Source organism: Callospermophilus lateralis, chromosome 10 (genome assembly GCF_048772815.1).
Source record: "Callospermophilus lateralis isolate mCalLat2 chromosome 10, mCalLat2.hap1, whole genome shotgun sequence".
In the NCBI taxonomy this organism is placed as follows: Eukaryota; Metazoa; Chordata; class Mammalia; order Rodentia; family Sciuridae; genus Callospermophilus; species Callospermophilus lateralis.
Genome location: NC_135314.1, coordinates 32,766,268 through 32,780,801, shown reverse-complemented (window position 1 = coordinate 32,780,801; position 14,534 = coordinate 32,766,268).

Here is a 14,534-nt window from a genome sequence, read left to right as displayed (position 1 = left end):
AGATTGAATTGCAATTAGAAGAAATGGAAAATAAATGTATTCCCCCAAATATTATATCACTTGAATAGTGTCTTAGTAGCAAAAAGCATTTATATAAATGAAATCTTACAATAACCTCTCTTCCCTACTGAAGAAAGATTTTTCAAGAATAGTATTTTGTGGGGATAAATTTGTTCTGTAAATTTAAATTAATAGTACATGTTTATTATCAACTTAATAAGGACAATGAAGCTACTTTAATGAACATAGACAGCACAGATATTTGGAATTGGAGGTCATGAATCACAGTTACAGTGATATAATCACCTCAATAGTCAATGTAATTTTGAGTTTCTATTGCATCAAATCTAGAAAATCTTGTGATGACCAGTTGCAACTAGTGTTTTTACTACTCCATTAATAATCTCAAGACATTACTCAATCAGGAAAGGATGGTAAGACACAATTTTTGGTGCAGATAAAACAGCATATCAGTAATTTCTAAATGGTTAATATCTGGTAAACACGTTTGAAAATAATATTTATTCATCATAAATTTTAATAACAGAAATCACATAAAAATAATAAATAGATTAAAGATCTACAGAATCTCTAAAGCACATAGCTCTTGAGAATATATTTTGAAAATTATAATTCTAGATAATAATAGGAGATCCATAGTCATAACTTTTCTTACTTGTGTAAAAAGACTCTTGACTAGCAATTTATATGCTGAAAGAAATTGATGAAATGAGTAATCAATAAATTTCTCAGCTACAGTTATGCTGAACAGATCATGCAAGAACTGTTTTTAATTTAAGAACCAAATTAACAAATAAAACAGAGAGGACATTATGTCTATAACTTAACAATCTAAAATTAATACCTGATTCTTACCATTATTGTCTTGTAACTTTAAACTATAATTAGCTAATAGGATAAATTCTTTGATGTTTCCATAGAATTACAAAACCCTATGATATTTCATTGTTGTTTTTTGTTTTCCTTTTTCTTTATATGTTGTTTTGAGTGAGATTAGTTGTTGTTCTTTCTAATTATCATTTTCCACATTTGGAAGATTCCTAGAGTACATTTTCTCCTATCTTCTTTGTTCACTAATAAGCCAAGGGTCATAAACTCATCTATGACTATACAACATATGAATCTTAACAGCTATTTCTTAACTGCAGATGACTTTATTAAGGAATGAAAGGAAAAAAAGGAAATAAAGAGATTATAAATCTATAAATGTGTTACCCAAGTAACTAGAGGCTGCCTGTTGCTTTACTTCCATTTTCATTGGGGAGAACAGTGCACCTAGCAGTGATTTGCAAGGAGAGAGGCGAGAACTCTTTCCAAAATTATCCAAGAAAGCCCAGTTTTGACAGTATTGGGAGAACACAGCAGAAAGATGATTTTCTATCAACTCCCATCACTCAATTCCAGTGCATGTGACAGAGGGAGCTCTCTTCCTCTGTCTCTTTCTGTATCTATATTTTTCTCTGTTTTTCACATATATACACAGACAGACAAACATACTTACATATTTCCCACCAAATTTGCCTTCTTGCTCTAAGCTGAACAACTAATCCTCATAGTAATTATAATCCAAGTTGGGGCAGGGGACAACTTAAGGCAAATGGATTTCTCCCCAATCCTGTCCTCTCAGTCTGTCCCATGAGGGAGGGTACCATACAAACAGTTCCATTTTCCACTTATGTTATGTATTAACTGGAGAAATTTTGGGAAACATTCATTGTAGAGAAGCAACATACTTGTGAAACCTACGGGGTTTCTTCTGTTCTTTCCTTACCTTTAATCTGTGCATGTCACATCCGTAACAGGAGATTTAATACAAATTGAAGTAATTTTATGCCTATTTACTTAATGTTGATTTGATTACATAAGTTACAAAATCAAATTCTAAAATGAGTCATTTATCAAATGTTTTCTGGCAATTAATCTGAATGCTATTTCGCACACACAGGAATTAAATCTTATTTGATCATTTTATGTTTTACTTCTTTTGATAAGGCAAATGTGACTTTACTGAAGTCTTAAAGATAGAAAAATTAAATTTTGCCTTAACTTATTTCTTTAACACAATTATTTTATTTGTCTATCTCTTATCATCTTTATCATTGATTTTGCATATTTTTCATAGAATTTCAGCCAATGTATGTGTACTTTTATGCTGGTTGTTCTGACCAAAATAGCGTTATTCTGGGCACCTCTTGTGTTTCTTAGTATTCTGCCTAACTGACCCTATTGGTGGCTGCAGGTGGGTACATCAAGTTGATAGCTATTTATTAATCATTGAATAATCCATCACATGCATGTGCCATTCAGTAACCATACCATATTGATGTGGCATCTTCTTAATCATTGTACAAATAATACAAAATCAACATATGTTTAGTAAGCTCTAATTTTCCAATATATAGCACCAATGTGAGTATCTAGATAGGTGTAAATAGCATCATGTACATACTAAAATATATAAGCATAAATATAGTTCTTCATGGTTTTTTCAAAGTATCTTCCAAAAGAGTTCTGCTGAACTTCACTGCTATCAATGATGTACAGCATCACATTTTAACAGCACGCTTGCCATCACTGAGTCTTTGCTATTAACTCTTGAATTATGTTTTATTTCAAGAACATAGTAGTGAAAAGAAATTCAATTCTTCCTCCTTTTCTCACACCCCATGCTAAGTTTTAGCATCAGCCTCACTCTCTGACCCTTCATCATAACAAGAGCAGCAAGAGCGCCTGTTCTTCTGTGACAACACTTTTATTTCCTTATGATAAAATTAGTTTTCCTTTTGGGCTTCTCTGAAAAGCTAGACTAATGTCACCTGGACCTTGGGGGCTGCTGAGCAGCAGCAGCAGGACACCAGGGAAGCCCAGCAGCGTGAACAGCGATGCCTGACTTTGCAATGGTAAGTTTCTTCTCCTCCAGGATTTGTCAATTTTGATTTTGCAGCTCAGTCAGCAGTGCCATGTGCTGTTTGCCTCCTGTCTGAGTTGCAAAATAAAGAGTCATTTTCTCTTCGAAGGTGACAAGTTTGAAAAAATAAAAATAAAAACCTTTACCTCTCCGTATCTATTATATTTTCTACCTGAGTGACATACACTTTTGAGACATACAAACCATAGAAACTGTGAAGGGAAGAAGATACTGTTGAAGCTGAGAATGTAACAACATCCATTGCTGCATAAACATTACTCCCTTCAAATATTACCGAGCATCATTATTATATGATGATGGAGAGTTACAAGGAGCTGAGCATAGAGAATAAGGACAAATTTTCTTGATGATTTGTTATTAATACTGGAATCTGCAATCCTAGAAATCATGTAAATACTCTAAATTGTAAACCATATCATTTTTTATGAAATATTAAATGTTTTGTTACAGATTACTCAATCGCTTCTTCTGGGCTTACTCACTCACACGTGGTTTATGTTATAATATTGAAGATTCTGCATCTCTTTTTTTTTTTTTTTTTTTTGCTGCCTTCAAAAAGGTTTTTAACTCTTTCTACGCAAGCCATATATGTCATTATGGTTGAATATCTCTTTCAACGCTCATGTGTTGAAATACAGTCCCCATTGTGAAGTATCAAGAGGGTGGAGACTTCATCAGAAGGTGGTGCTTAAAGGTTGGGCCTTTGGGAGCCATTATGATTGAATCCTGGTGGCTTTATAAGAAGGACAGAAACCAAACACACACACACACACACACACACACACACACACACACACTCCCTATCTTTTCCCAGGTAATGCCCTGCTACACTTTGGACTCTGCCAGCAAGGGTCATTACCAGATGCACAAACAAGAGCCCAGTAAACCTCTTGTCTTTAAAATTTAACCAGCTTGTTGTATTGTGTTATTAGCAACAGAAAACTGACTAAGATATATGCATTGCTGAAATATTCAGGAATGCAGAAAAGCCCTAAAAAAAAAAAAAAAAAAAAAAAAAAAAAAAAAAAAAAAAAACAGAAAAGGAAAAGAGAGAGAGAACTCAACCACAATTCTACTGTTCAAAAATAAACACCATCAGGAAAGTGAGTATCATCCTTTTATTTTTTTCAACACATATAGAAAATACATATGTTATAATTCTTGGATCAAACTGAACAGATTTTTTTTAAAGATTTCATTTTTCCTTAAAAACATATCATCAGTACTTTCCCTTGTCAACATATATTATTCTACTATTGCTTATACACTTCTCTGATGATTGCATTAGGTTATGTTAAAAATAAAGAAGCAAGACAATAAATTCTATCAAATGATTTAGCAGGTACTTTGGAACCAGGAAAACCAGGATAGGAATCTGGGCTCTACTACTTTAAAGCTGTGTGACCTGAGTTGTCTATGAACTAATTTCTAGGGATCAGACAGATCTTCACTCTCAAGGATTCTCTTCTCAGTGGTGTCCAGTCTACTACTAGCATCACAAAGGTATTCTCCATTTCTGTTACTCTGTTTTTGATGTCTAGAGCTTCTTTTTAATTTTTTTTTCTAAGAATTTCCACCTCTGTGCTTATATTCTCATCTGTTCTTGAATGAATCTGGTCTAATTTTTCCTGCAGAGCCCTTAGCATATTAATCATGGTTGTTTTAAAGTCTCAGTCTGATAGTTCCAACATGCCTGCAACATCAGAGTCTGGTTCTAATGCATACTTTATCTCTTCAAACTGTGGTTTTTGCCTTTCAATATGCCTTATAAGCTTTTGGGAAAAGCTGATATGGTGGGTGTCCTGGGTAAAAGGTACTGAGGCAGGATGGGGACAAAAGGACGGTCAGTGTAGATAATGAATGATTGGGTCAATAAGATGGGAACTGATTCAAGAGGAAATACAATTCTAATACCTCCAGAATACTTCACCCTCCTTCAACTTGTTGCCAGGGTTACTTGTTACCAGGGAATTTTTTTTTTTTCCCCTGCAAGGAGTTGTGAATGAATGCCCTCTGGGCTACTCCCTTCCTGCTTATACCCGTGGACAGTTTCTTTCTCACCTTTTACCCCACATTTTCATCATGTAGGCAAGATAAGAGACAAAGGGGGCATGAGAACAAAGAAAATCTAAAAATCTATAAAAGGGGCAGAACACTCCTATTCCCTCAGTCACTAACTTGGACCCCTCCTCTACAAAGGAGCCTCTGTTCCATGCTCTCTTTCTCTGATCTATCCTTTAAATAAAACTTTTTGCACTTGCCTTGGCATTTCTCAGGTGTTCAATCTTTAACACCAGGGGAATGGAACTCAGTCCTGATTCTTAACACCAGTATCAGTACCATCATAAATTTAGGCCTACAGTAATATGGTGCTGTGCTGAGCTGAGCTGAGACAGGAAGATTTGTATAGTACTGTGATTAGGTGTCGGACTTTTAAGGCACTTGTGTCCCTACTTGGTGACCTTCAAATTGACATTCACAAATGTGCATCAGATATTTTTCCCCCTTCAGGTGGAATAGAATGGCTAAGAGGGGCTGAAACTGGATATTTCTCTCCCCTAAATGGACTAGTCTCTGATACTGTACCAGTAATGTTGGGCTCTGATAAATATTCGTCTCCAGAATAGGCCTTTGCATATGTTGCAAAATGACTATTGTCCACCCTGAACCACCAGCAATTCACCAATTACAGTTTAGGTTTTCCTATCCTAGTAGTAGTTCCTGTTTACATTGCTGCTAATAGTTTTCTAGTCTGGTAAATGGCAATGTCTTTTGTTTTCCGTTGCTCCAAGTTTAGGGGTAACCATTTGCTTTGTGACCTCAGTTCTCTGATATATCTAAGAAGAGTTGTTCATTTCTATTTTGGCCGAGCTTTTTACTTATTTTTAAGTGAAGTGAAGACTTCCAAGTTCCTTATACACTACATTGAAAACCAGAAGAAGTCCAAGGGTATAAAGGTGGTAAATATTTGAGGAAATAATTTGAAAAAAAAGTGTGTAGTCAGTATCTGGCAATATGTTAATCCCAGGAAAAGTGAGATAGTATTAAATAATTGCTATTATTTATTATCAGTTTTGAAAATCTCTAATTATCCTACTATAAAATTTCAGAGGTGAAATTACTAAACATATCATAGTTTTCTATACTACTTGTTATAATAAACTATATGGCTCATTTAAAGTTTATTTCTTTTGCAAATCTAAATTATTTGTATTTGATTGATGCCTTAAACATATAAGTAACATTCCTAACATGCCATGCATGTTTGGAAAATGGATAGGTTCCAATTTGCTCTCAATTTATTAACTTCACCACTTCTTATTTTAGTTTTAATGGTTATTTCAAACACCTTTGCAAATTTCACAATATAGTAATTATGAAGTAACTTATCAAAATGTACCAGGCAATCAGTTTTTTTGGATTAGCCAAAAATATGAGAGAATGCAACTTAGTTAAAATTATGTTTTAAAACTTTGGCTTTGATATTAAGAATTGATAAGAATTTTTTTCTTATTTTACTCACTCACTTGTTCTGGCTGAAAAGGGGAGTGCTAAACTTTCTAGTTCAGAAATTTTTCTCTTGAAGAAATTGCTTTCATTGTTTTCTTTCATTTCTTTTTCACCTAGCATGGATTCCAAATTATTGGTATGAATTTGAAATACTTGTTATAAACAAAAGATAAGAAATACTCACCTCTCATGTTTGAATGTGTAACAATGAATCCCACTACTATGTATAATTATAATGCAACTATAAAAACTAAAAAGTAAAATAAAAAATAAAATTAGTTAATTAAAATTAATTAATTAATCATATTTTTTTAAAAAAGAAATTCTTACCTCTAATACAGAGATGCACCCTTACTAAATCTACCTTAAAAATTGAGGAAGGTCTTTGTTTCTTATGCAATAATTTTAAGATAGGAAGGGAAAGAGGGAGAGAGAGAGAGAGAGGTGGGGAGGAAGGAAGAGACAGAGGAAAGGAGAGAGAAAAGGATTTGTTAATTCTTCACGTAGGGTACATCTGAACTTTGCTTTCAAGAGATAATGAAAGGATCATGAAATGGTATATTCTTCATAAGCCTGATACTAGTTTCTATAATTTAACTGATAAATTTGAGGTTAAAATATTATCCCAAGATTCATTTTTTTCTATGTATGAGATCTAATAACTTCTACTCCTTTATTCTCTTTCTGCTTTACTCCCTGGTGTGGTTAGCCCCAGGCAAAGTGGGCTAATTTAACTCTGTTCCCTTTGAGACTCCCTGTGAAGTCATCTCTTGTAGATTTCAGGATCCTTGCCAAAACCTTTCAGCTGATCCTTTGGTGTAAAGAACCCTGTCATTCACCATGTTACACACAGATCCACCCTCTAAAGAGACTGCTGAAAAAGCCAGACAAATCTTGATGTATATATCCTATTTAGAACCAGTGTCATGGAACTAGGTGGGCCTCAATTTATCACAACCATCAGAGAATGTACTCTAGGTTATGTGACTATTTAGTACTCAAACCTGGAATTGTGATTCTGTTTTTTCTTTGTGCCTTTACCCCCTATATACTGTATTAAGTATTTTGCACACAAGACCAGTGCCTCAAGAAATTATCATATTAGAAATTATCAGGAAAAAAATCATTTATGGCAAACAGAAATGACGGATAATGTATAATATACAATATGATACCTTTTGGTGATATTCTCTATTTTAGTCGTAGGTTATTTATGACTCCATTGTGGGTTAGTAATTAAGTTAATGAGTTATTCCCCTTACATATGAGATTGATTGTACTTTTTTAATATTGCTATTTCTAATTAGCCTCACTAGGGGGAGATTTCAATCAAAGAGAAAAAGACCCAAATCCTTCATTGATTTTTATATTATAGTATTGTTAATGAAGGGGAAAATGGTGAATTTAAGGCTAAAATTAAGTAGAGAGTCTGTGAACTTCATCTATTCATCTCATCTTCTCACATTAATTTGATTAATTAAAAGTTCCTTTTATTTTATGTAATAATAAAATACTTCAATTTTTGTTTGAATTATACTTATAGCATAAATGTCACCTGTCTTAATGGACTGTGGATAAAAATAGATTCACCTTGGCATTTATTCCTCACGTCAAGCTTATTGCTTTGCCCCTTCAAGCCATTACCCCATCATTTCAGAGATTCCCCAGAAACCCCCTTCAGCTGCAATCTCCTCAATTGTCCACTACCCAAGTTCTTTCCCTTCTCAAACTTTTATCTGCTCATGTCTTCAGCATGTGAAACTCCTAGAAAGAGCATCAGAAATTTGCAGTTTCTTCCAGTGAAAGAAGGTCAATGCCTATAACCAAAGCAATGTCCTCTCGTGACAGTAAGCCTCCAGACTCCACAAGACTACTGGAGTCAATGTAACAGTAGAAAACTACTTACACTCCACCTCATGCAACACTTTGCTAGACTCCAAAACAGCTTAGTTTATGTCCACATTTTCATAGATCTCAGAAAATCTCTTTAATCAGCCATACCCACTACTAGGTTAAATAGTGATCCCCAAAAGGTATGTTCACATCTAGATTCTTATATCCCATGAATATGATCTTATTGGGAGAAAGGAACGTACTTATGGAGAGTAATGCAGGTGAAACTAAGTTAAAGATTTCAAAATGAGATCATTCGAAACTTAGAGCGTACTCAAAATCCAATGATTTTATAAGAAAAAGGAAGAGGAAGACATGAGACAAAGGAACATAAAGAAGTCAGATGAAGACAGAGGCAGAGAATGGCATTCATTGTCACAAATCGAAGAATGCAGTGGATATTGGAAGAGGCAGGGAAGTACTCTCCTCCTTGGAGGAAGCATAGCTGAATTTTAGATTCCTGGATTCCAAAATTGTGATAGAATAAATGTGTGTTTTAAGGCACAGGGTTTGTGGAAATGTGTTATAGCATCCCTAGGATACACATCCTTATAACAGAGAACAAACCAAGAGGAAGGAAGAGGGAAGGAAGCAGATAACATGCTACCATTCTATTGTTTATCTGGTAAATAAGTATTTAGGGAACAGCCGATAATTACTACAGACAAAGCAGAAATAAGGTACATATGGTCCTTTCCCTGAAGAAAAACTCACTCTTGCAAGAAAGGCAGACATTAAATTCATTAAATGAGTTTTATCAAAGAGGAGTAGGGTATTATGGGAGATTAGAAAAACAAGAAAGGTCTTTTAAAAGAAGTAATATTGATGTTCAGGCCTAAAAGAAGATTGAGAATCAGAAGAAGAATTTGAGGTGGGGAAGTGTCAGGGGAAAGGACAGTGTTAAATTTACCGGGAAGAGAATGAAGAATGTTATAGGTAAGTGACAATGAAAAATGAGACATTTTGAGGAACTGAAAGACTATTTTTGCATGATAGAGTAGGAAGGGAGGCTTTTTGAATGCAGATGCTGTAGGTTTCAGACACTGAAAGGCCTCCTTTTATCCACCTTTAAGAAGACAAGATTTATCTCTGCATGTGTCTGTGTGTTTGTGTGTGTCTGGGGTGGGGGTTGCTGGGGGAGAAGAGTGGTGCTAGGGATTAAATCCAGGTCCATGAACATACTAGGCAAATAGTTTACTTCTGAGCACATTCCCAGCCCTTTTTTTAATATCAGGATGGGTCTCTCTAAGTAGCTGTGGAGGTAGTTATACAGCCTCCTAAGCAGCTTGGATTATAGGTGTGTATCACCCACTATATCTGGCAAGATTTATCTTAAGAGCAATAAGAAACTGCATTAATTCCCCAGAGCATTTATAACAAAGTGCCACAAACTTTTGGTTTAGAGAAAAGAAAATTTATTATCAAATTTTTGGTACAAAAAAATTTCCAAGATTGAAGCATGGGGTAGGTCCATATACCCTCTGATGGTGTTGGGCAAGAAATGGTTACATGCTTCTCTCCCAGACTCTGGTAAGCACAGTTATTCCTCAGCCTATAATATACATGACTCCAATTCTTTGTCTTTATATTGGAGCTTTCCCTGTTTCTTTATATTGTCTCGTGTGTGTGTGTGTGTGTGTGTGTGTGTGTGTGTGTGTGTGTGTTTATATCTGTGTCTACATTTTTCCTTCATTTTGCATTAGGGCCCACCCTAGTGACCTCATTTCAGCATGATTATTTCTGCAGAAACACTATTCACAAATAAGATCACATTCTGAGGCACTGGGTGTAGCACTTCAATATATCTTTTTAGGGAATATGTTTAAGCACATAAAATAAACAGATATTTAATTAAGAAAGAAATGATTGTCAAAAGACAACTGTTGAGTTTCTGACATCAGAAAAAAGGAGGAATGCATGTGAGAGGGTGATGGTGGTGACAAATCTTAATCCTTAGACAGTAGGTGGTACCTCCAGTAAAACCCAAGTTTCTCTTCTCATTCAAAGCCTTAGCCTCAAGGGAAATGCATATCCTCCCATAAGTACAAAACAAACAAACAAACAAACAAACAAACAAACAAAACACCCAGATTAGCAGTGACTACTAAGAAATAGGTCTATGGTAAAAGGACAGAAAAACTGGATGTTATCTATACTATCTGCTATTATCCAAGTCTAGAGGAGCCCATCTAAATACACTGCGGTTCTGAGTTTTTTTTGTTTTGTTTTTTTGTTGTTTTTTTTAAAGAGTGGGAGAAGCATGCTCCCTTGTAGCTTGTCAACAAAAATTCTTTGGTTTAGTATTCTAAATATTCTAAACTAATAGCTACTTTAAGAAATAATACTAACATATTAAGCCTAGTCTAAAATGTGATCATAGCTAAGAAAAACTAATTTCCCATATGATTTTCTAACTTAAAAGATTGTACAATCTTAAGATTATCTTCTTGGAGGTAGACTGCATTTTGGATTCATGTCAGGTCACTTGTCATTCAATTCAACACAATAAAATGGCCATTTTCAGTTTGTGTAGTGTGTGTATGTGAACTAGAGGATATTACAATATTCAGGGAGTAGACACAAATGCACAACCATGTTAGGGAAGTGTCCAATTTATAGGAAGATAATGAAATGTATGTTTTATGAAGGGCAAGTGAATCTTCTCAAGGCTTATTCTTAAGGGAATCGTGTCTGCTTGAAAGAGTACACTCAGAAAGCAAAATCTATACTGTTCTACAGCAGACACTATAAAAATGCAAATGAAGGTTGAAACATGCTTTATTCATGAATTTCTTAAAGTATTGAATTTGAATCTCTTAAAAATACAAAGCTAAAGACGGTTTTCATTTAAAAAGCCCAAAAATAAAATATGTATTTAAAGGGATAAATTATACATAAGCATGATTTATAATTTATTGCCCATAAAACTTTTATCAAAGAAACAAGGAGAGTGGTATGTATGCAAATACAGGGATACAAAATAAACATATTTCTATAAGCTGTGCACCTGAAAAGAAAGGGCACTTGATTTATATTGGTTTTCTCCTTTAAATGTGGTAAAATTCCAAATAATTTTTTAAAGTAGTATAGCTTAAGGTATTGCTCACACTAGAGATGCGCTTTTTTGTGCTTTGGTATTAAATCAAAATATTTTGCTCTAGTAGAGCTACCTTCTGTTCTGTTTCACATAATCTGGTTAGTGGCAGCAACATGTGCATTTACTAAGACTTTAAAGACCATTTATTTTCTGTTGCTTGTACTGTTTTGAGACCTGGTTCCTTCCTGACTTATTTCCATAAGTGTCTTATGTTTGCAAGACCTGCATATTTAATAGTCAAGGAGGATATCAGAACATAAAGCAGGTTCAGATTTTCTAAGCCACTCCTTCTTGCCTTTAACAAGAGCCTCTGTGTGAATTATGTAAATCTTTATCTTTTCCCACTTTTAGTCTTCTCTTCAGGTTTATGATAATGAAAAAATATAGCCTGTATCTAGGTCTGTTAAAGAAAATTATAACTATAGTTCGAAACTTAATGAACTATAGCATTGGTTCAGATTCACTCAGGATTAGTTATTAGCTTCAAGAAATTGGCTACATTTATTACACCACCAAACATCCATTTTGACAATATACAGTAAATAGAAAAGAGAGGGGGGAAAAGACACTATTTTAAAACTGATATTTTCTCCTATCATAACACAAGTAAATTTTTAGGATCTCAAACACATTATGAAGAGAATATAATGTGCATTTTAAAAAAAATCCTTTTTAAAGTGTGCTTGTCAAACTCCTTTGTCTTCAGAAGGTATATTGCCCATGAGAAAGTATATACTTCATACTAAAATGCAACAACTGCTACTAACATAGTATGTGAAAATAGATGGCATTTAGAAACTGTCAGAAAGAATTGCATAAATTACAGAGCAATAACAATAACAAAGAAAATTTATTTCTCATGTAGCATGCTGAAAAGAAAAAGAAGAAAACAATTTAAAGAGCCTTTTCTAATTGCAGTGCTTAATCTTTAATCTATCACTTTCTAAGGGCCAAAGTAATAATTTATGCCTTTCTCTGCCTTTGCTATAGTTAAATATCCAGATAAATCTAACGTTATAATTTGATTGCAATGATATTTGAACCACTTACCTTATCTCCAATACTCTCTCCACTATTGTCAATAACTCACTTTGCTTTGTCATACTGTCTGAAATTTTATCATAAATTCAATCATAAATAGCCCATTTCACAATGTCGTAACTCTTGGTTATCAGTTACATATTAGCAGATTACTTAAATGATTCCTCAAAATAAAATTATTGAAGGAGTAAACAATTTAATGAGAGAAGATAAAGCAATTTAACAACATGGGAATATATGAGAATGGAAATAAATATAAAGGTTAGGAGAAAGCTGAACATGGTACAGTGGTATGGATCTGAAATGCCCCTCAATGGCCATATTTTAAAGGCTTGAAGTCTTGGCTGTGGTGGTATTAGGAGACGGTGGAACCATCCAGAGGCAGGACCTAGTAGAAGAAGTCAGGTCATTGGAGATGTGCCCTTGAAGGGGACATTGGGACCTGGTCCCTTTCTCTTTTTCTCTGTTTCCCATCCCACCATGTCTTGAGCAGCTTTACTTTATCATGAGCTTTCCACCATGATGTTATGCTTTGTAACACACCTCAAAAATATTTCCAAACAACCATAGGATACAAATTTCTGAAATTTTATACCAAAATAAATGTTTTTTCCTTTTAAGTTGCTAACTTCAGGTATTTTTTCACAGTAATGGAAAGCTGACACCCTCGGTATGCAAACATGTACCAGTGTAGGAAAACAAGTGTACTTAGTACCTTAGTGCCTGAAGATTATGAAGGTTGGTGTCCACTAAATTTATATGCTGAAATTTTAATCCCCAAGGCAATAGTATTAAGAGGTAGAGCTTTTTGGAGGTCATTAGATCATAATGATAGAGATCTCATGAATGGGATTGGTACACTTGAAAAATAGGGCATTGTATACTCTTTCATCCCTTCCACCATGTGAGGACACAGCAGAAGGTTCTGTTCATAAGCAAGAAAACACCCCTTACTTACCAGGCAACGAATCTGCTAGAGGCTTGATCTTGGACAGCTGCCAATCTTTGAGAAATAAGTGTGTATTGTTTATAAGCTACTCAGTTTATCATACTTTATTATAGCACTCTGAACATACTAAGAGGGCTAGAAACTTGTTAAGGAGCAGCACAGGATGAAAATGAACAGAGTAAATACTATACTAAGTCTTCACCAACTTTCTCCATATTGTCTTTCAGTTACTTTTAGACACTTTTGATTAGTAACTACTCAAATTTGTATGAAGCCTGATTCCAAGGTTCCCATGTTACTTTGTAGTTTCACTTTCTGTCTTTCATCTTCATTGGATTTTGCTCTGTTGATCAATTCAGTGTCATCGATTTTTATTTGTAAATCATTAATGGGAAGGATGACTTTGGGTATATAGGAATGAGGAGCAAACCAGCATTAAATCTTTTTTTGTTCAGTCAACATACCCAATGGTGAATTACTACAGATATTTTAAATAGGTCCTAATTGTCTAATTTCAATGCCTAAATAATTGCCTTTTCCCTTAAAGAAATTTTTCATCTACATGTGAATTATAGTTTGACAGATCTTGATAAGGGTTACCTCTTTGTTGGAAAAAAATAATCCCCACTTATATTTCCACACTGAGTAATCATTTCTTTTTATTTAACATTGTAACCAGGATGTAATCTTTTTTGAATATAATTATCTACAGTGAGATGATGAGGAGGAGAAGAAGGAGGAGGATAAAGAAGATAATGATGATAATAGCTGTGTACATTTTTGTATTCCTACATTATTTATAAGGGCTTTGACCTACTTTACTTACATCACTATGAAGTATTATTACGCCTAGTTAATAAACAAGCAAAATTCAGTGAGATTAGAATGATCTACTCCACTGAAGATTGTGCATGAAAAGTAGAGCTAAGATTAGGCCTATTATCTGATATTTTTCTACAAGGTCCTCATTACCTTGATGTTGTGTCCAAATCTCTTATATAACCTGGAAAAAGAAATAGTAGAAAAGACCTAGTATTTAGTTTTGGTAGTAATTGAAAACAGGAAGAGGATATGGAAAGGAGATAAATCAAAGA